General features: G+C 30.5%; 1 pseudogene; it reads left to right on the top strand.

Annotated features, from left to right (window-relative positions):
- Positions 1–1,333: 1,333 nt before the first annotated feature.
- Positions 1,334–10,057, top strand: LOC102599639 (uncharacterized; annotated as a pseudogene).
- The last annotated feature ends 12,096 nt before the right edge of the window (positions 10,058–22,153 follow it).

The following is a 22,153-nucleotide window of genomic DNA, read 5'->3' on the forward strand; positions in this document are numbered from 1 at the left end:
AACTTTTATGTTAAAATTACGCATGTTTATTTACTTAATTGAATTCAAGAAGTCAAAATAATTACAGAAAAAGAAAACAACCCTGCTGGGAATCGAACCGGGACAAAAAGTAGGATTGCACAGGCTATTGCCAACTCCACTGCGCATCACTTCGTTATTTCAAGGGGTCCAAATTCTATATATACCAATATAGAGTCAAAATTTTACGTGTATTTATAGTATAATTTTTCGACGAAGGGTGTCCAATTGGACACTCTGGAACCTACGTGGCTCCGCCCCTGGTCATGTCATGTGTTAAACATGTAACCTTGTTACAAACTCTTTTGTCAACAATATTTCTTAAAATAATCGTTTATATATAATGTAAACAAATATTATCAGAGGTGGGAGGTGGGGATAAGGGTGGGGGTCTATGACATGAAGTGAAGATGAAGTATATTTAATTTTAAGATGAAATATGTTAGAAGGTAAAGTAGACACAATCAACTGATCAATATGAAATATTGTCATATGTAAAACTTGTTTATCATTAATGCGAGTCTACTTTTATGCCGTATCTCAAGAGTCCAATTAACATGGGGTGTGAATATTTCCAATTGATTGAATATGATTAATTTTCTTTTCGACCAAAAATTAAAAATGGAGGAAATAATATTTTGTGTCTACTCGTTAAACATTTTGTAAATATACTTTTTCTTTTAATGGATCAATTAAGGTGGTGTTCGGATAGTAAAGTTTGAAGCTTAGAAATTGAGAAGTTGAAAAGAATTTTAATCGATTTTAGAGAATCAAACACATATATATGTGATAAATACAAAAAGTGATCATCACTAATAATAAATAACTTCGAGCTTTTGAAAATTTACGTATCGTCACTAGAAGGATGATAGATACTACGTAACAAGAAAAATTCTTTTTTATCTATTTATAATTGTAATATAATAATATACATATATTTTTAACAATATGAAATCTTTATGAATAAATTTAATTGTCCTTCAATTTTTATTTTTTATATAAAAAAACTCCATTTTAGTCATTTTCACTTTTAATACGATTGACAGGTTGGACAAATGAGACCACGTCGATTGGAATATAATAACCAATAAGAAATAGCCATGTCATTAGCAAAATAACATAATTAATAAAACTACAAAATAAATATAACAAATAAAAAATTTCTCTTAATTGACCAAAATGCCACTACTGCTTATTGGACGAGCCATGGATATTAAATACAAAACCAAATGTAAATCGAAGGGTATTTATGGAACAATAAAATTTTATACTCATTAATTAATATCGTATTTTATTACATAATCCAAAACGAACCAAAAATATTTATACAAAAAAAATTGACACCAAAAAAAGAGAAAAAGAAAAAAAAGAAAATCCTAATCGGAAAATTGATCTTCCGGCGATCTGAAAACTCTGAAATTTGTTCGATCTATGGCTGCCCCATTTTTCTCGACGCCGTTTCAACCTTTTGTTTATCAGGTATTCGTAAGTTTTTTGTGTTAATTTGGAATTTTTTTTATCAATTTTATTGTATTTTTTTTTCGAAGATGGATCCAGGATTTGATGTTATAGAGTGTTGGTGTCACTGCACCGATTAATCTTTTTGGTGATAACAGTATAAAATTCATAAATTTGAATTTTTTAAAATCAATTTTTATAACCCAATGGCGTGGTTTAGTGGTCAATGGTTGAGTAGCAGGAGGTAGGTTCAAAATTAATTTGTATATAGTTGGAGTTGGTGGTGGAGGTTTTTTTCTTTTCTTTTGTGCTTACTGATTGAAATTGTTTCGGCTCGAGTGTGTAAAATCTGTTGGGTGGGGTGGGGGGAGTTTATGTAAGAATCATGAATTGACAATGTGTATAAAAATGTTAGAATTTTCTTTTTAGTTGGGAGAAGGGTTAAAAGAATGGAACTTTACAGCTTGGGAAATCACATTGTGGGGAGAAGTTATGAGTTTGGTGTTTTGAAGAGTTTTTGGGAAATGCTAATATTTGTTGGATGTATTGGAATGGATATAGAGGATTTGTGATGCTTAAGTGATGGTTGATATGTTAAAGGGTGTCTTGATAGAATCTCATTTTATTTGCAACGGTAGTTGTTTCAATTTACGAACTGTCCCTAGTTAAGGTTCTGGATCATCATTGGAAAGTGAAATTATTAACTCTCGAGCTAGAGGTTCAGGTAGTTGTTTACAAATTTAGTAGCTTAAATTTCCACGTTGGAATTTGTGGCGAGGGAAATTTTTGATGCTAAAAATGGGCAATGAATTTAAATAGCAGTGGCTGAGAGGTTAGGAAAGACTAAAATTGCTAGTTAAGTATATTCAATATTCATGACTATGAAACTGAATCCCATGAAAACAAGATCAAGCACATAAATCTTCTACTAAAGGGTATGCTATTCTGCCGCTGTCCAGTTACTTATAATTATTGAATGTCCATCATAGAAAATTTGGAAACTATGTGTAATATGATATGCGTGCTTGGTTTTGTCGCTCACAGTAAAAAAAGGAGATATAAATACTGTAGAAGGCAAAGTTGTAACTTGGTCTGAATTAATCTAGTTATTAGCAGTCCCAGATAGGTAGTGGGATGAGTAATTGATCACCTTATATGATTTTGGGAAATCCTCCCGCGTGAGCTAGCATTTTGGGATGAGTACAGTCATTGTCCATTTTATATCGTGGTATCAGGGTAAGGCCCATCTCAATTATTTTTTCATCGATTTTGGGCCCCCATAATATATTGTCCACACTCCAGTTTACTAGGTCTGGATGTGAGGGAGAGTGTTAGAAGTCCCACATCGATAGTGGAATGGGTAATTGGTCATCTTATATGGTTTTGGGAAATCCTCCCCCATGAGCTAGCGTTCGGCTCAGCTCCTGTGTCCATTTCTTATCATGGTAATAGTGCAAAACCCATCCAAATTCTCCTTTCCAATGTTGGACATGCATATTAAATTGCACATGCATCAGATGTCCAACGCTGGGTGTGAGGGTGGGGGAAGAGTCCGGTTTGAGCAATCCTCACCTCTTGAGTTAGGCTGAAGATCCATAACATAAATAATGAACCAATTCACCCTTCCTCTGTCTACACAAAGCTATATCCTGACCATTGCATTATGTTTGTGCTATAGAGTCCGCAAGATGCTGTAACACCTTTTCAAATTCTGGGCGGTGAAGCTCAGATCGTTCAGGTAACCTCACATGCTGTTTGTTTTCTCGGTAAGAGGGAAACTTATTAAGTTGATCTGATTATATTTCTTTCTCTTTTCTGTATATATGTTTCAGATTATGTTGAAGCCACAAGAAAGAATTATTGCAAAACCTGGTATGTTGCTAATCATATTCTTATGTATTCTGCTTTTGCATCCTCTTGATGCCTTTAGTAATGATATTAAAGAATGCATGTTGGTTTGGTTGTAAAGTCTACAACTTGACCAACTAGTGAGCTGATATTGCCTCAACTCTCAAAGGTGTACAAGTATGTGTGGAGTACGCAGAAGTTGTTGACTCATAGTTGCTAACTACTTTTTTGGGATAGAAACATTTACTGAGTCTGAATTTGGAAGGTTACATTACACAGTTTCCACACCTTATGCAACAGAAGACTGGCATTGCATGACACGAAAAAATTTGGTCTAATATGTGTCACTTAAGTAATAGGCTTGCTTCTAGAAGGTTGTCGTATTGAACCACTCACCCCTAACGAATGGTAAACTGTCTGTTTAATGTGTCAATATGCTTGTATCGACACATCATAGTAATTGGGTCATGCCCCACTAATGCTTGCTGTATTTACTGATTTGTCTGGAATGCTTAACAATTGGCCAGGTGTATGCAACTGGGTTTTTTTCTTTTTAGTCTTTCATTTTCTTTCATCTGCCTTTTGGGGGTGGGGTGGGGGAGGAGGGGAGAGATATTGCCTCAGAAAAATGTTAAGTTGCCATTTTATACATAGAGCACTGTATCTTATCAGGTCATATACTTTCGCTCAAGGATATTTAGTATAACTTAATCAAAATATCCACAAATCATTTTTAAATCTGATATTTACTACTCATTCTTAACTGACTTACGGGAATCCTCGAATGCTTTGCAGGGTCCATGTGCTATATGTCTGGTTCCATCCAGATGGAAAATGTCTATGCCGCTGAAAACGAAGCAGGTGTCTGGCAATGGCTTTTTGGAAAGAATACTACAAGCATAGTTCTTCACAATACAGGTACAACTGATGGGTTTGTTGGATTGCTGCTCCTTCTCTGGCAAGAATCCTCCCGGTTCGTTCATATCCAAACTATATCTTTATCTTGTTTGGTTATTCAATCTTCTATTGTTAGTATGTGCATGCTTGTGTGTATCAATCCAGAAATTGGGGATAAGATCTTTGTTCTTGCTATGGGACATAGTACACAATTGTTAGCATATATGATTCTGTTTACACATACTATTACTAGATTAATTGTGGTTTGTTTTATTCTAATTCATTGTTTCCCTACAGATTGATTTAGCAAAGTTCGGAGGTGAAATCTTATGCCAGGTACAGATAATTCTTTATCTTTCTTTACTTCCCTTTTGCGAATAGGTTCTCTTCCTTTAAAGCAGTGCTCCTGTTTGTTTACGTGCTTACCGGTTAAGTATGCTTTCTATCTTGACATATGACTTTAAGATATTATTTTGTAGCCAGATGCATTCCTCTGCTCCATTAATGATGTCAAAGTCAGCAATACCATTGACCAAAGGCCACGTAACCTCGTGGCAAGTGCAGAGGTGAGATGACCGAATTATCTTGGCTTAAATATCTGGGCATGAGTTTCCTTACTGATGTTAAGTGCTACAAATAGGTTGAGCCTTTGACTGATATGCTTGTAACATTTCCAGGGATTCTTAAGGCAGAAGATATCGGGCCAAGGGCTTGCTTTCGTAGTTGGGGGTGGTTCTGGTATGATTTTGAAGCTCACTTCACTAATAAACTTAAGAGTTTTATGGAAATATATTAAAGTTGACATGCCAAGAACAGATGATGGGTATTCACTTTCATTTTTGGTCTTATATGTGCTTGTTTGAGCCAGCACCCTGCCATTTGAGAGAGAAAAGGGAGAAAATGTGGAGGGTCCAATAACCTGTAGAATTATCTGACACCATTCAATGAGATTTTATTTTGATCTATATCGGTGATACCAATAAGCTAAGAATATGTTTAGTCATATTTTGTATGTTTACTTTAGGTCCTATGCTTTTAAAAGTCTTTTTGTCACACCCCAAATCCACGTGACAGGCAACCCCGGATTTTACTCGTCCCGAGCAAACCAACCCATCAAATAATCCCTACTTATGCACCTAGATTCATGAGTGCGGAAGCTTTTTGGAAAATCCAAATCCTTTAATTGTTGAAAACCATGCATGAATACAACCATTAAATCAACCACATTTAATTTGAAATGAAATATTCATAAAAGTAATAAATTATCATGCATGCATTCCATATGAACAATCATAATTACGATCCGAAAGAACTACCACCGTCTATGGAACTTCTATGACAAGGATTAAGCTAGTCAACCAAGACAGACCCCGACGACTCAAAGAATATCACAGTCTAAGATCCACGAGAAGTAAATGGAGTCTCACCAAAACTATCCTATTGGAAGAGGTGGAGTTTTCCTAACCACATGGCTCAGGATGGTCAACACATAATCCTGAAATCAAAAGCTGAATGGCCAAAAGGCCTAAGCTCCGCATGCCTAGTATGTCTCATATAACTCTTTCCCAAGAAGTGAGACAAGATTTAAAGAAATCGAGTGATATGTATATTGATTGATATAAGAAAGAAGCATTTATATCAATTCTTAGTTTAAACAATGAAATAAATATCAAAGTAAAATACATCTCAAAATCCTCATTTCTTAACATTAAAGCTTAATCATAACAACCTTTTGTGGAGGCCCAGTGGTTTAGGCTTAGGAGTTCCATGTTGGAGGTCTCAAGTTCGAAACCCCTTGCTAGCGAAAGCAAGAGGTTTGCCTTCTGGGTCAAGCTCAAGCCCAGTGCGGGTTACCTTTCATGTATGGTTTGCGCTCTACTACATAGGAGCGAGGGTTTTACCATGTGCGCACCCAAAGGGTAGCGGCTGCGGTTTTCCCTTATCATAAAAAAAAAGCTTAGTCATAATCACGTGAGATTTTATCATTTACCGAGAGCGCCATACCGACACTTGCATAAATAGAAGCAACAACTCTGGGTGATCAACCTAGTCATAAATGTTTGACCTACTTGTCTGGGCGGCTTCCTGTATTGTTGTACAAGTCAACTTAACCTCAATACATCAAGCAATGATCATTTGCCCTCTCAATAGGGGACTTTATCCCACAAACCTTGGAATGTATACCTACACCGGCACATGTAGTTCGATGTGCAATCTCAACCTACTCCCCCACAAGCTAGTTCTATGTGCAATCTCAACCTACTCCCCCACAAGCTAGGATTCACATTATACCACTTCCGAAAATCAATTCAATAATACGAAAATTGGGATAAGCTTCAAGAGGTAGTAAGTTTCAACATTCCTCGAATATCTTTCTAAATCTTACCCCAAAAGATCCAACGATGCCAATGATTCCCAGTCTACACATACAAACACACATATATCAATGGCGCGTCACGACAACACCAACTAAGCCAATTAAGTATCCAACGCTTAGGCCCTACTTCTCAAGTCTAGTAAAAATCCATATTCTCACCATAGAAGTTGATTCTTGAGTTTTAACTCTAAATCTCTCATGTCATACTCAATAATTGGAATGCTTTCAGCTTTAGAAGGAATAGCATTTAACTAATTTTCACCAAGTCGACACTATCTATTGTCTTCTTTGCTTAACCCAATAATGGTGAAAAATCATACATTCTATATCTTGCTCAATCCATGAAATACTTGGGTGTTTCTAACTAAAGAACACATCAATAATACCCCCATCATCAATAAAATGGAGCAAGAGGTTGTCAACGGTAGCCTAAGAGCAAGTCAAAACTACGAGAAGGGCGCGATAAGTTTTGTGAAGGTAGAGAGAGATTTTCAAATCAGACTTCAAGTTGGTGTGCCGCGTGTTAAGAAGGCAGAGACCGCCCCAGGCTTCGCCCTAATTCCCATCTAAGGTTGAATAAGATTAGATTAGTCTCGCAAAATTCGTCCTCGAATGATTCATCGATGGAATTAGGCCTAGTTGTATGAAAATTTCTTGTGATCCCCCCTCTTTCTTCGACAAAGGCAAGAATTTACCAGGTTGAATCTAAAATTCAATGATGGCTTGGTGTTGTGGTAGTATTTAATACTTGAATGCCATCCATAAATGCACAAAGAAACTCGTTTAATGGGGATGTAATACCATAGACGCTCCTAAAACTCCCAAAGCTTAAATAATTTTTGGTCCATTTTTCTCTCTCCCCGATTACCATTATAGATTTACTCTGTAGCAAAAATTAGTCCTTGTGCAACACACAACAAACACAGACATATCCAGATATAATCTTTGCCTCTGCGGGATATCTGCACAACGCCAAACTTCAGTTGTCAACGTGCAGGCGGTGTTTCCATTTCTCTATGTTCCTTAGTTTACTAATTGTCTATCTTTAGAGAAACATTGATTTCAAATTTGTTTCACTTTGCATTTCATTTTGTTAACTAATACATTCCCTCATTGTGACTTCAATCATTACTAATTAATGATCCCATCAACTTAATAACATGGATTCCTTCATTTTATCCCAATACTTGTATCAATTCCAAGCTATATCAATGTTAAATACAAGTGTTCTCATGACTTTCGTTATACTTGTGCGGGTCCTGCATGACGCAAGTTCGATTAAATTGCATCCTTCAGCTTGAAATTAACCCAAATTAGTTATAGGAATTCACGGGGATTCACACTTTTAGCCCTATCAAAGATTTTTAACGCCCACAAAAAATATATGAAACTTCTAGTATTTATTATTTTATTTGTAAAATGTTTGCCCGAGATAAATTTAAATGGAGAGACATGGTAAGTGTGGATTCATATAGCCGACTTGACTTGTTTGTAATTGAGGCGTAGTTGCTATTGTTGTTTTAACTATTGGTCATCCCACACAAATGTGATTCTATTTTGGGAAATTCTTTCTTGCCTTCATGCGATTCAGAAACGTGACATGTCTTCACTGAGCTAGTACTGGATTCTTGGGGGAATCAGATGGTTAAATAAGAAGAATGCTTGGACTACTTTCTTATTCGAGTTATATAAGAATATAAGATTAAGAGGTCTTAAAATATCAGAAGTTCTATTTTTTGATTCCTTTCTTTGACAAAATGTGTTTTTCTTTCCTCAGTTGTACAGAAAAATCTTGAGGTGGGTGAGGTACTTGCTGTTGATGTGCCAAGTATCATTGCATTATCATCAACTGTCAATGTTCAAGTGAAATACAATGGACCCATGAGAAGGGTGGTATTTGGGGTATGTTTTCACACGTCTGCTTTGTTTGATATTCCCCCCTCATTCATCCTACCTGTTTCTTGCTGGGCAATAATCAACAATTAATGAATCTGTATTTGTAGTTAAATACAGATGTATCTCCTTACTTTCTTTTTGGTGCAGCATGGCTTCAATTACTTCTGTAGAAGCTATGTTTGATTTCTTTAGCGGATTATAAAATATGTAACTGTTGCTAGCTGTTCATACTTTTCAGCATTTTCTTAATGCTAGCAATCTATAATACTAAATCTTTTACCGATCAAAAGAAAAAATTCATCAATTAATGTTTCAAAAATATTATCCTAGCTGTTTCTTGCTGGATAATATTCATCAATTAATGATTTAAAAATCTCATTGTATGTGAATGTAATACCTGTGCTGGGCAGCAATGTTTTGGAGTTTCGTGTTCGTTACTCGTCTTGCAACATCTTTGTTCATAACAAAAGTAGTATTCAACTTAAAAGGCAGTTAGACGATGAGAAGTCAGGGGTCAAATCTCTGTAGAGGCAAAATATGTTAGATGATATTTTCAACCATATTGATGAACAGAGTTGACACCTGTACTGGTGGAGAATGGAGAGGCTAGTTGAGATGCGCAAGTTATCCCTGATGCTATTGTTATCACATAAAAACAAAAGGAAATTAAAGCCAGATATCATTTCTACCAAAGTGGACAAAAGAAACAAAAGTGTAATTTTTCCTTTATTAAAGATCAGATTACCTGCAAATTTCTTGTACTTCCTTCCATTAGTATGCAGAGTTCGAAACTTTTTTAGCTGGTTACAGTAAAATTACTTGAGTTCTCTTTATTACTAATGATTGAACTAATCTGACTTGTGAATATTCGTTATCTATGAAAATATATGCTAACGTCTTCTGCTTCAAGGAACTAATTGGACTTGCATCTGCTGTTATTTGTTATTTGGTTTCTGAGGTGATGGTCCTAAGTCCTAACAATATCTGTACCGTTGCAGAATGATAATCTGGTGACAGCTGTCCTAACGGGGCCTGGTATTGTGTTTATTCAAAGCATGCCTTTTCATCGGCTTTCACAACGCATTGCTAGGTATTTCTCCTTGCAGACAAAAACTTGTTAAATTACTAGGCTGCTTTCTGCCAACCAAATTGACAATGTCACTGTTTCACTGTTGCAGGGCGGTAACATCTCCAAACATGAGGGACAATCCCAAGTTCTTCATTCAGATAGCAATTTTCTTCTTTCTAGCTTATGTTGTTGTTGTGTCTTCATTGATCTTGACAGATATTTGAGCCTCTTTCCATCTTCACAAAATTCTGTAGATTGTTCATTGTGACCTCTCACCTTTTTTGGATCGACGTGCAACTTGAATGTTAATTATAGATATAGAGTAACAGTAAGCAGGCTCTGCAGGGTTATGACTGTTTCTCAATGGTGGCATAGTTTGGTATAGAAACTGTAAAAGCAATGGAAAGTGGTCAGTTGTATAATGTATTCGAAACTTCCCATCGTAGCTGGAATGGTTTTTCTGGTATGAAAACCGCAGAATTTGTCTTTGTCGAGTTCCTTATGCTGTGATTAGTTTCTGTTGCTAGTAATGTTTTTCCAATGTGCCTAGCTTGTTTAAACCTGAGCAGGGTACGGAATATATATTTTTGGGACTATCTGTTCCTATTATGGTGTGTGGCTGAGTTGGGGTAAGATGCCTAAAACGATTTGGGGGAGGTAAAAACAGATTCCTGTTCTACTTGAAGTTTAGGCACATACGATTGAAATTCAATTATTTTTATTTTTATTTAAATCACATACGACTGAAGGTTAGTTCAATCGTATGAAACTTTAGACATTTTATCTCGAATCCGTGATGTTTGAAGTTGTCCCGAGGTTGGTAGATGTGCAAAAGAAAATTCAAAAAGTCAGTTGAGATCGAAGTCCAAAAATGCTCTTCTTGAGAAATTTTAGCTTTCACCAAAGCAATGTGTTATTTCATATTCTAAATTTGTTTGTTTGAGAAGAAAAAAATATATCCCAAGATGGTTCTTTACTCAAATTTGTCCCTAATGTATATTATGTGTAGTACTAATAGTCCTTCAACTTCAAGAATGTTTATTTTATCTATGAAATGTTATCTATTAATATTGTTATCAACAATAGCTGGGGTCTATCGGAAGCAACCTCTCTACCTCAATAGGTAAAGTTGTATTCAACCAATTACAAATATTCACACCTCATACTTATTGGACTCTTGAGATATTTCATCTTGATTATGTTTTCCGCATCTTCTAGCACACCTAATCTTTGCTTCATATTATAGGCCCCATCCCTATCACCCTCATTCAGTTCTCACCTGTTATAATATTTATTTAGATTATATATAATTGCTTTAAGGATAATATTATTACTTTATTTGCTTACATTCAAATATAAAAATATAAATAAAAAATGTACACTTAAAACAAGAAATGATTATCATATATTCTTTTGCAGAAACTAAGCTGGCGTTTGACCATAGATTTTCAAATATTTTTGGCAAATATTATTTGAGTGAAAATTTGGGTGAAATTTCACCATGTGTTTGGCCATACTATTTGGGAAATATATTTCACCTTTTTAAGAAATATGATATATACCATAAGTTTTAAAAACTATCAAACTAATCATATGTTTGCACATGACTTTGTTACCTTAAGCGGATTGTTATCATTTTCATCAACAACTATATCATCACTTTCATATTTACTGAATATTCCATCATAAAAGTTTGATGTAGAATTTGAATTGTTAAAAGTTTCCAAATAATGAGATTTGGTCCAAATACTAGTTTTTTCTAGTATTTGAGAATTTGGGTTATTTGCCAAAAATATTTACTAAATAATGGCAAATTGTATGAACAAATACTATTTGCCAAAAATTTTCCCAAATTTTATTTGGGAAATCTATGGCCAAACGGACCCTTAAGGTATGTAGTGTCTTTGTACTTTTGAGTGATACACGGAAATAACGGCATATATTCTCCTGTTATTTCACAATTATGGAAGTCAAAATAACTATTTTTCTATCTTAAAATAAATGTCATTCTGGTCTAGCGAAAAAGGAAGAAGTTATCCAATAATAATTAGGGGTGAGCATGATTTGATAAATATCAAATACTGTATTAAAATAGAAATTTTAACACCGTCGTAGTATGAATATTTTTGTATTTGATATGCATTTTAGAAAGAAAAAAAATTGGTATTTAGTATGATGTTTATAATAAAAATAAAAATATCGAAGTATGGAATACCATACCAAAGTATATAGTTACATATGAAATTCATATATGTAACTATATAATACTAATAAATATATAAATAGTAATTAATTATTTAGATCTTGAAACTTTGACTACTCTATCTTGATGTAAATGTTCTTTTGGGGTGATTGATTAACAAAGAAAATTGTTTGTACTTTATTTTGAACTTTTTTTTATATGCGTAAGATATTAGTATAATATAATTGAGACATTTTTTGAAAAGTCAAAGTCATAATTATTTATTAGAATATTTGTAAGTTGAAGTTGACCAAATTATGATTATCGATTTATCGTACTGCAAAATATCGAAACCAAACTTTAAAAATACCGTTTAATGTGATAATATTATAATATTTTTAAAATCATAAATCGAAATTACCAAACCGAACTTTTTAACACCGCACAACACTGTACCATGTCCACCCCTAATAATAAGTGTAATCTTAAAAACTTTGAGACAAAAATTAGTATATATATTTTTTACTATATCCTTGTATTAAAGAATTATTCTTTTTAATAGTGCTCAATTCTCAAGAAAAACTAAAAAAATTGTTTTTGAATTTATCGTATAGTTTTTGAATAAGTAAAGTTTTTGTTTAAAATATTAAATTAATGTTGTCTGATTTAACTTTAAAAACTAGTCAAGTTAACTTTCAAAAAATATAACATGACAAATAAAAGTGGACGAAGAAAGTAAAAATTTTCTAGTAATAATTCTTACCGTGCATCCACAACAAATACGAAAGTCCTTCAAAAAGATCTTTTCTAACCTCTATCTTTCAAGTAAATCTGTTATCATATTTTACTTCCTAAAATTATGTATCAAAATCTTTTATCATATACAATCAATTATTAGAGATTTTTTTTAACACAATTATAAATAAACAAAATAAATTGCTTAGTTAAAATAACATAAACAAATTGCTTAGTTAAAGTAACATAAAAGACGCAAAAAAAAGTTCCAGACAATTGTTAAAATGAAACAAAGGAAAAATATTTATTTCGAGAAACATTCATAATTACTACCTACTCCCCTCAAAGGGCGGGATTGAAATACCAGAAAAATAAATTGCTAAAAAATGAAATGAGATAAGTAAAAATTTAAAAAGATATGTTTATAATTAAAATATTTAAATATGACTCGTTCATACTTTTTGAAACGCTGTCTATAACTCTGCTTGAGAGAAGTGATATTTACTGCTGAATGGAACACGTGTAAGCTATTAAAGGAGGACATATATATCTCCAATTTGCCCCTCACTATATTTGTCCTAAGTTAAAATATATGTAGCTCTCCGTACAAACTTTTGGTGCTGTGTTCGTCCCCCCAACTGTCACTTATTAATAAGGGTAAATAAATAAATTCAAGGATACATATTTTATGATGTATTTTTCATCATATTGATATGCAAGAAATTGCAATTTATAGTACTTTTTGTATAATTTTTGAATATCTAAATTTTTTGTTTAAAATATCGAATTAACATAATCTAATTTAACTTTGAAAATTAGTTAAATTGACTTTCAAAAAACCCAACATGATAAATTAAAATGGTCGGAGGTAGTATATTGTAAGAAAATTCAATTAATAACGACTTCTCCTTCTCTAGGACAAGTTCGCTGTAGCAGAGTCAAAAAAAGTACCGTCCGATAGTTATTAACCCGATATTAAATCAATTGATTTTTCTATTGATTTGCTAGTGGATTAGTATATCTAAAAGTTGAAATTAATAAGCATAATTATCCATCTCTTACTTTTCTCCAACATGATAAATTAAAATGGTCGGAGGTAGTATATTGTAAGAAAATTCAATTAATAACGACTTCTCCTTCTCTAGGACAAGTTCGCTGTAGCAGAGTCAAAAAAAGTACCGTCCGATAGTTATTAACCCGATATTAAATCAATTGATTTTTCTATTGATTTGCTAGTGGATTAGTATATCTAAAAGTTGAAATTAATAAGCATAATTATCCATCTCTTACTTTTCTTTTGAGTTTTCAGTATAAATCACAATAATTAACAACTTAAAATAATTTTAAAATACATATTAAAATGTGATTGTTATATTAAATGAATAATTAAAAATGTTATATCAGTTGTTTGACTGTTATATTAAATGAATAAAATAACTAGATATTATTCTTATTTTAATTTGTGCCCGGCAATGGTCTAAGATCAATGGAGAATATGAGTATGATCTAAAGATAAGTTGAAAAAAAACATTGTGAAGAATCTAAGGAAAGATTTGACTGGGTGTATAAGATAATGTTAAATATGATGATATTAGTTATGTTGCATTATATATATTTGAGAGACAATTATATCCTTAGTATATTAATAAATGCATTAAAACTACTTAAATTGCTATTACCGGAGTAATATTTTAACCTCACCAGGTTGCTATTTAAAAAAAAATATTCATTGACCACCTTAACCTAAAAAGAGACTTCAAAAGGTCGTCATTATTTAAAATAAAAAAATAAATATTTAATAATAACGATTTTATTAGATCTCTCTTTTTTTAGGTGTTGGCTATAAATTATTTAAAGAATATATTGTTTTTTTTACCTTGATATGAAGTATAATTTTTCTCATGTTTTCAACATATTCATCAATAGGGCATTTCCATCAAAATAAAGTATGACTAAAGAAGGCTGAATTCTATCATTCTGCAAGTATTTAAACTAAATTATAATTTCACATAAAAAAAGTTGAAGAGAAAAAAATATCAATTAAGTAGTAAATAAGGTCTAAACTATTGGATTTAGTTCGTTTGAAAAGCCACAAAGTAATGGCTAGCAATAAGGTCTAAACTATCTTTATGCATCATATCAACAATTATGTATTATTATTAGACTTTTAACAAACAAGAAAATAAAACGAGAATATTTTTTTTTTTTAAAAAAAATCTTGCAAGACTCATTGGCGGCTGAGCCTTACAAGGCTCATTGAAATTTGAGCCTCGTAACGCTCATTGGAATTTGAGCCTCATTTTAGAAATCCTGATTTACACGGTGTTAAAAATTGTTGCCCTTTTGAAATTTTTGAAAAAAATTATTGCCCTTTTAGTTCCAAACTATCATTATGACTTGCTTTCATTATTTGTTTTGTTTTGTTTTGGTGTATCATTCACTTGTACGGTTGTCTTAATTTAAACGTTGCTAAAAATTGTTTCCCTTTTAATTTCATAATTAATTGAGTTGCCCTTTTGAAGTTTTCAAAAAAAATTGTTGCCCTTTTTTATTTCGGACTCATTTATAAAAGCATGTCAACATCTGGGGCACTGAATTAATTGTGCATATTTAAAGCTCATAGGCCTATGGAAAAGTAAATAGCCAAAGTGCAAGAATGTAGCTGTAACCACTAGTTGTCGTCTTAATGACAAACCTGCAGTGGAATTGCCTTATTAATAAGGGGGTAAAGATAAATTTAAGGTGACTGATTGGAAATCACCAACTTCCAAAAGTCAAGATTTTATTAATAATTGCAGTCCACACCTCTATTCAGTTCTTCTCCCGCCTACGTTTACCTCTTCGGACTCTTGCTCTGCCAATCTCTCATACTAACACCTCCTAAAGTAAGTTGTAAAATAGTAAGTTATAAAATAATACTCATTTTTTCAGTTTCAATTTATTTGTTTTGCTTTTCTTTTTAATTCATTTAAAAAAAGAATATTTTTTCTTTTGTTTTGACAACTTATTAATTTAACTTTTTACATTACATATTTAAGATCATAAGATTAAAAAATATTTTGATATATTGTACATATCTTTAATTTAATATCATAAAATTAAAATAATTACTTTAATAAACTCTCTACTAAGTCAAAATCAAATAAATTGATTCAAAGGAAGGGAGTAATAAAGAAATGCAACTATACACATCATGGATGGAAGGAGACAGTTTTCCTAAGAAGAAGAAAAAAAAGTTGAAATCAAGCACTCTGCAGCTAGCCTAATTTCATTGTTAAAAATGTCCTGTATTATAAAACAAGTTTTTGCACTTAATTATATTCCTAAGAAAATCTATCACGTGTAACTTAGAGACGGAGTCAAAATTTAAAATTTATGAGTTTAAAATTTTAATTTGTTTTGAGTTACTGCTTCTAAATTAATAATTTATACATATTCAATAAATTTCTTACTATAAATTCAGCGTTAAAAAAAACAATTTAATCTTTTTAATGTATGTGTGCAAAGATGGGAGCCAATGCTTTAAATTATTATTTTTATAAAAATATAGTAAAACCTATGATGATTTCCCACTCATATATCCAGTTTGTTAACGCATCTTATACTCGTTTTTAGTCTACAAGAAAGTTGGTAATGGGACAGTTTATATATATTGCCCTATTTGATGAATGTCTTAAGCAAAAAGTTGTTTTCATGTGTAGATAATTAAGAAAACAAGAAATTAGCAACGGATTCTATTTCAGAAAAATTTTGTTTCAAAATAGTAAATTGCATTTAGCTTCAGATAAGTAATACTCCCTTTGTCCACTTTTAGTTGTCATGGTTTCCTTTTTTAGGGTCAAACTATAAGAACTTTGACTAATATTTTACGATGTATTTTTCATCATATTGATATGCAAGAAATTGCAATTTATAGTACTTTTCGTATAATTTTTTAATATCTAAATTTTTTGTTTAAAATATCGAATTAACATAATCTAATTTAACTTTGAAAATTAGTTAAATTGACTTTCGAAAAGCGCAACATGATAAATAAAAATGGACGGAGGTAGTATATTGTAAGAAAATTCAATTAATAACGACTTCTCCTTCTCTAGGACAAGTTCGCTGTAGCAGAGTCAAAAGAAGTACCGTCCGATAATTATTAACCCGATATTAAATAAATTGATTTTTCTATTGATTTGCTAGTGGATTAGTATACCTAAAAATCGAAATTAATAAGCATAATTATCCATCTCTTACTTTTCTTTTGAGTTTTCAGTATAAATCACAATAATTAACAACTTAAATATTTTAAAATATATATTAAAATGTGATTGTGTTATTAAATGAATAATTAAAAATGTTATATCAGTTGCTTGATTGTTATATTAAATGAATAAAATAACTAGATATTATTCTTATTTTAATTTGTGCCCGGCAAATGGTCTAAGATCAATGGAGAATATGAGTATGATCTAAAAGATAAAGTTGAAAAAAAACATTGTGAAGAATCTAAGGAAAGGTTTGACCGGTTGTATAAAAATAATGTTAAATATGATGATATTAGTTATGTTGCATTATATATATATATATATATATTACTAATTCATGTATTACTAATTCATCATCATAAATTCCACTCATAATTAATTGCCATGGCAAATGTTCAAAACTTAATTAGGTCATCATCATATTCTTTTCACGTAGCATAACACAACTTTTTCCATGAGTAGTATATATATTGAATTAATTCACATAATTAGCTAATTAAATACTCTCTATATCCCTTTTTACTTGTCTAACTTTGAAATTTTACTTGTCATTTTTTACAAATCAAGAAAAGACAATATTTTTTACCTATTATATCTTCAATTTATTTAGAGAGTTGATGTTTTTGTAAAAGAGAACCTCTTTATTGATTTTGAAATTCGATCAATTAATAGGGGTAAAATGGTAAACTCACTATGTCTATGTCAATTATTCGTTTCTTAATAGGTGTTTCAAGTAAAAAATGGAACAACGGAAGTAGGTCCTTGTAAGTTGTATCCTATCTTTGATTCTTTAAGCATGTTGACGAGCATATTGTAACTATATAGTAATTGAAACTATATATTTAGGCTACAACTTTATAGGAATATCCATCTAGGCTTATATATCTTATTAAGAATTGAGTAATTAATTTGCACTTAATTAGTTTAATATATTGTAAAAAAAAATGAAGTCTAGCTAGATCAAGAAGCAAAACAAATAGAAAGATATATTGTTGGTAAAAAACAGAAAGCTACAAAATCGATCAAATTTATAGTATTACTTTTGTATTAATTAATCAAGTATATATCAATTGTTAAAGTCTATTAAGCATGGACTCATTCTTAAAGCTATATGCATGTGAAAACTCCCAATATGACTACCAATTATAAGAGAATTTTTTAAAGACAATTATGAATAAATAAGACAGATTGCTTGATTGAAATAACTAAAAGAAAAAACACAAACAGTTCTAGAATAAGTATTATGTATTATATTTATGTAGTTTTTTTTTTATTGCAATCATACCAATCAAAAGTTATAATTTATCGAAAAGAGGGGGAAAAATTAAACTATTTCTTGAAAGACATTTGTAACTAATCACCAAATAACGTCTCCCACCAAACACACCCCAATTAAATATGTCTGATATGATGGTGAAAGAATAATAAATGGAGTATTATAAAGTTCTTGCAAACAAAAAAAATGCATGAATAGAGTAAGGCACTTAAAATCTCATGATCAGACTCTTCTTGAATCAAAATCTACTCAAGAGATAATGGTCTCATTTTTATGTTTAATAAAATCTTAACTATATTTATAAATATAATTTGAAAAATATTTTAATAATGACTATTAAAATTCAAGATACTTTAAATATGGTAGACATTTACCCATAATATGAAAGTACAAAAAAATCATATATTTCATATGTACTGTCGACCTTTGTTAATTAAAAACAATCCAAGAGAGTCACATATTGATTTTGTAGTCTTGTGATTTTATACAACGTGGTTTTGATAACTTGTCAATCATTATTTATATTTGTTATTTATATGATCTCTAATTAAGTAATTTATTAGTTATTATGTATAAATAAATTTAAACCATATTTGAATATAATTTGAAAATATTCAATAACAACAATCAAAACTCAAGACACTTTAAATATGATAGACTTCGATACATCATAAAAATCATATAATTCTTCTTCTTCTTCTTTTTATCGAACATATAATTCATATGTGTTGATACTAGTTAACAACATATATTAATGTTGTAGTCTTACACTCTTATATTATGCTGGTTTGATACCCTGTAGTATTTATTATTAATAATAATAATAAATATGATCTCTAATTAAGTTAGTTTTTAAAATATATGTTTCTTTAGATGAATTTCAATTTTTTAAATGCTCTAATGAAACTTAATATAATTTTAAAAGTTCATGGATCTTTCAAAGAGTTTATCTTTCCACCAAGTATAGAAAAGTTGTAAAATATTGTAGTGCTTACTATATTGTATTGACCGTTTCTTTCTCTCTATCTTTTTTATTTTTTGGTTACAGCCCATTCAACTTCCAAGCATGCTTGTTTTTTTCACTTAATTAAGCATGTCACGTGCATCTGTGGAATAATTGAATTTAAGGAAATAGTTGTTCTTGAATTCAAAGACAAAAAGTAAATATTCCCGTCATATTTACTTCTTAAATTTTGGCTTGACATACTTATTAAAAATTTTAATTCGTTTACTGTGTCTAAATTAATAATTTATATATATTCAATAATTTTTTTACTGCGAATTCAATGTTCAAATCAAAGTTATTCGAACACATAATCACACACTAGCTCTGCTCCCAATGTGCATTATCATTTATTACTAAATGCAAAAAATTACTATAATTTATAGCACTTCTCGTATATTTTTTGAATATCTAATTTTTTTTGTTTAAACTATCGAATTAATCTAATCTAATTTAACTTTAAAAATTAATCAAATTGACTTTTGAAAAGTATAACATGACAAATGAAAGTGGACGGAGGAAGTATTCATCATCATGAATTCAAGGAGACATATAATAATCAATTCCAATCATAATCAATAACTATGACAAGTGATTAAAACTCAACTAGGTCATGATATTTTTCCATGACGAAAAAGAATATTCAAACATAATCTACGATTTTTCATTACTCTATGTCTTAATAATTCACTAACTTTTATTTTGTTATTGTTGTGCATTTATTCAATTCGTAAGTTTACCTTTAATAATATTAATATCAAATAAATAAAATTGAGGTTTGAGATCTTTTGAATCCACAAATATAATTATTACGATAAAATTAAAATTCTAAATAACCAGGTATAGTTTTTGATAACCTATTTATCAAATTAAAACAACAACAAATCTAATGAAAAACCATATGAGAAAACAAAAAATTTATATAAAATAGCAAAGTTCATTATCAACAAGAGAAATATATGAAAAGTGAAAGAACGTTTTAGGTACTGTAATTATTACTATATAGGGAACGTTTGACTTTTGGAAAATCTTGCTATTTCAAATTTTGACCATAATTCTAGACAATTTTTAATTTAATATAATTTCTAGATCCCTACTAATATTAGCAATGAATTATAAGAAAACTCATATATTTAATTAAAAACTATTTAATTAGCTATACGAATTAACTAAGGATTATCAATAAATTTTGTAGCGAATAAGGAATTAGGTTCATAAATTAGCAAAAGTCCAGGTAGGTAGGATTTGATTAACAATTGGAGTTGACACCTAACTCCAATAGGTCCAAGATTAGAATAATATAATATATACACTTAGATTTATATAGGCAATATGTCAAAGATGATTAATTAGAACACGTTTCCTTTCTTTGCCATTTTTTTGGGTGAATTTAGGCAACTTTGGTGTAGAACGTTTGTTTGCTTTAGATGAATTCCCTTTCTAGTACTAATTACTAATAATCTCTTCATCATTTTTAGTTGTTAATTGTTTTTATGGGATTTCACTGATGATATGTTGTTGTCCATTTTTATTTGTCTAATGTAAAACGCAAAAGATAATTTACCACTCAATGCTTAATTTACTTTTATTATTAACAATAATCATTTTCTTTTCTCAAATATTAAATTTGTTAATTTAGAATGTGATATAATGAACTTATCATTTTAGTAATTATTATTTGAGAATGCTATCAAAAGTCAAATATGAATAAAATAAAAATGGACGATCTTGGGAGATTATGCACAAAGATGCAAAGAGTTAAATGGTTACTATTCCAACTAATGATTCTTTGTTTTGGTTAATGTCTTAAGAAAAAGTTGTTTTCATGTATACATAATTATGAAAATAAGAAATTAGCGACAAAGACTATTTTAAATGTTAACATAATATAGAAAAATATTGTAGCTAAATAATAAATTTCATTTAGCTTCAGATAAGTGATATATAGTAAGAAAATTCAAATTAGATAAAAGCTACTCCCTCCGTCTCATTTTATATGTCATTCATTTCTATAAATAGTTGGTCCATAATATTTGTCATTTTATAATATCAATGCACAAATTAGCATATTGTTTCTTTTTTACCCTTGTGAGTTATTAGCATTGAAAACATACATTTAACCAACTTAGAAAAGCTAAGTAAATGATTCATGTTCATTGGTTAAATTAATTAATCAAAATAAATTAATTCATATTCATTGATTGAAAACTTGAGTTCTAAAAAAATTAAATAAGGGTAGAAGGGTAAAGTTATATCATTTCTTAATGCAAGTGCAAAATAAAAAAATGACATATAAAATAGGACGGAGAAAATATTTAGTTACTATTTCTATTTCAAATCATAATTCACCTAAAAAGGAATGGTCTTGGTGTGGGGGACAAGTGAATTGTTTAGGTCTAGTTATGGCATTTGCAAATATATTCCATATTTGTACTAATTATCATAGCACATGCTGGTCTTGTTGAACATCATTTAACATTAGACATAAGACAAGAGATTGTAAGATTTTATTGTGTCATTTTGACACTTTTTACGTATACGTCATAGAGAGTGTACACTCATTTATTGCACGTGAAAAGCTTACGTAGTTAATTTTTTTTTGGTTTTCTTCCCCATTTTTCAAGTTTAACTCTATTCATGGCGAATGTTTTAAAATTTAAGAAAAGACCTATTTCAAAAATTAAATATTGAAATAATCGTGAAATTCATTTTTGGAGGAATTTAATATTGTCATATGGAAGTGGATTTGATTTTTCATGCCTCTTCCATCTAGGGGTGTGCATTTGCTTTTTCGGTTTGGTTTTTCACTATTCGGTTTGGAGGTTTTTGGTTTTGTAAAAGTGTAACCCAATCTGATCCAAAATAAATTTGGTTTGATTTGGTTTTCTTCTATTCGGTTCGGCTTTTTTCGGTTTGGTTATTCGATTATGTCAATAATTTATAACATAACCAAAGTAATAATATTGAATCTGTTAAATATACTTTATAATATAAATCATAAGTAAAACTTAAAACACAATACTTATAATTATATCTATTATAGATGTTCAAATATAAAATATAAATGTAATCATGATGAAAGGCAATAACCAAAAAGGGACAAAAGTGGTTAACTCCAACTTAATTCTAAACCTAAGCATT

This window comes from Solanum tuberosum, unplaced genomic scaffold (genome assembly GCF_000226075.1).
Source record: "Solanum tuberosum cultivar DM 1-3 516 R44 unplaced genomic scaffold, SolTub_3.0 scf00273, whole genome shotgun sequence".
In the NCBI taxonomy this organism is placed as follows: domain Eukaryota; kingdom Viridiplantae; phylum Streptophyta; class Magnoliopsida; order Solanales; family Solanaceae; genus Solanum; species Solanum tuberosum.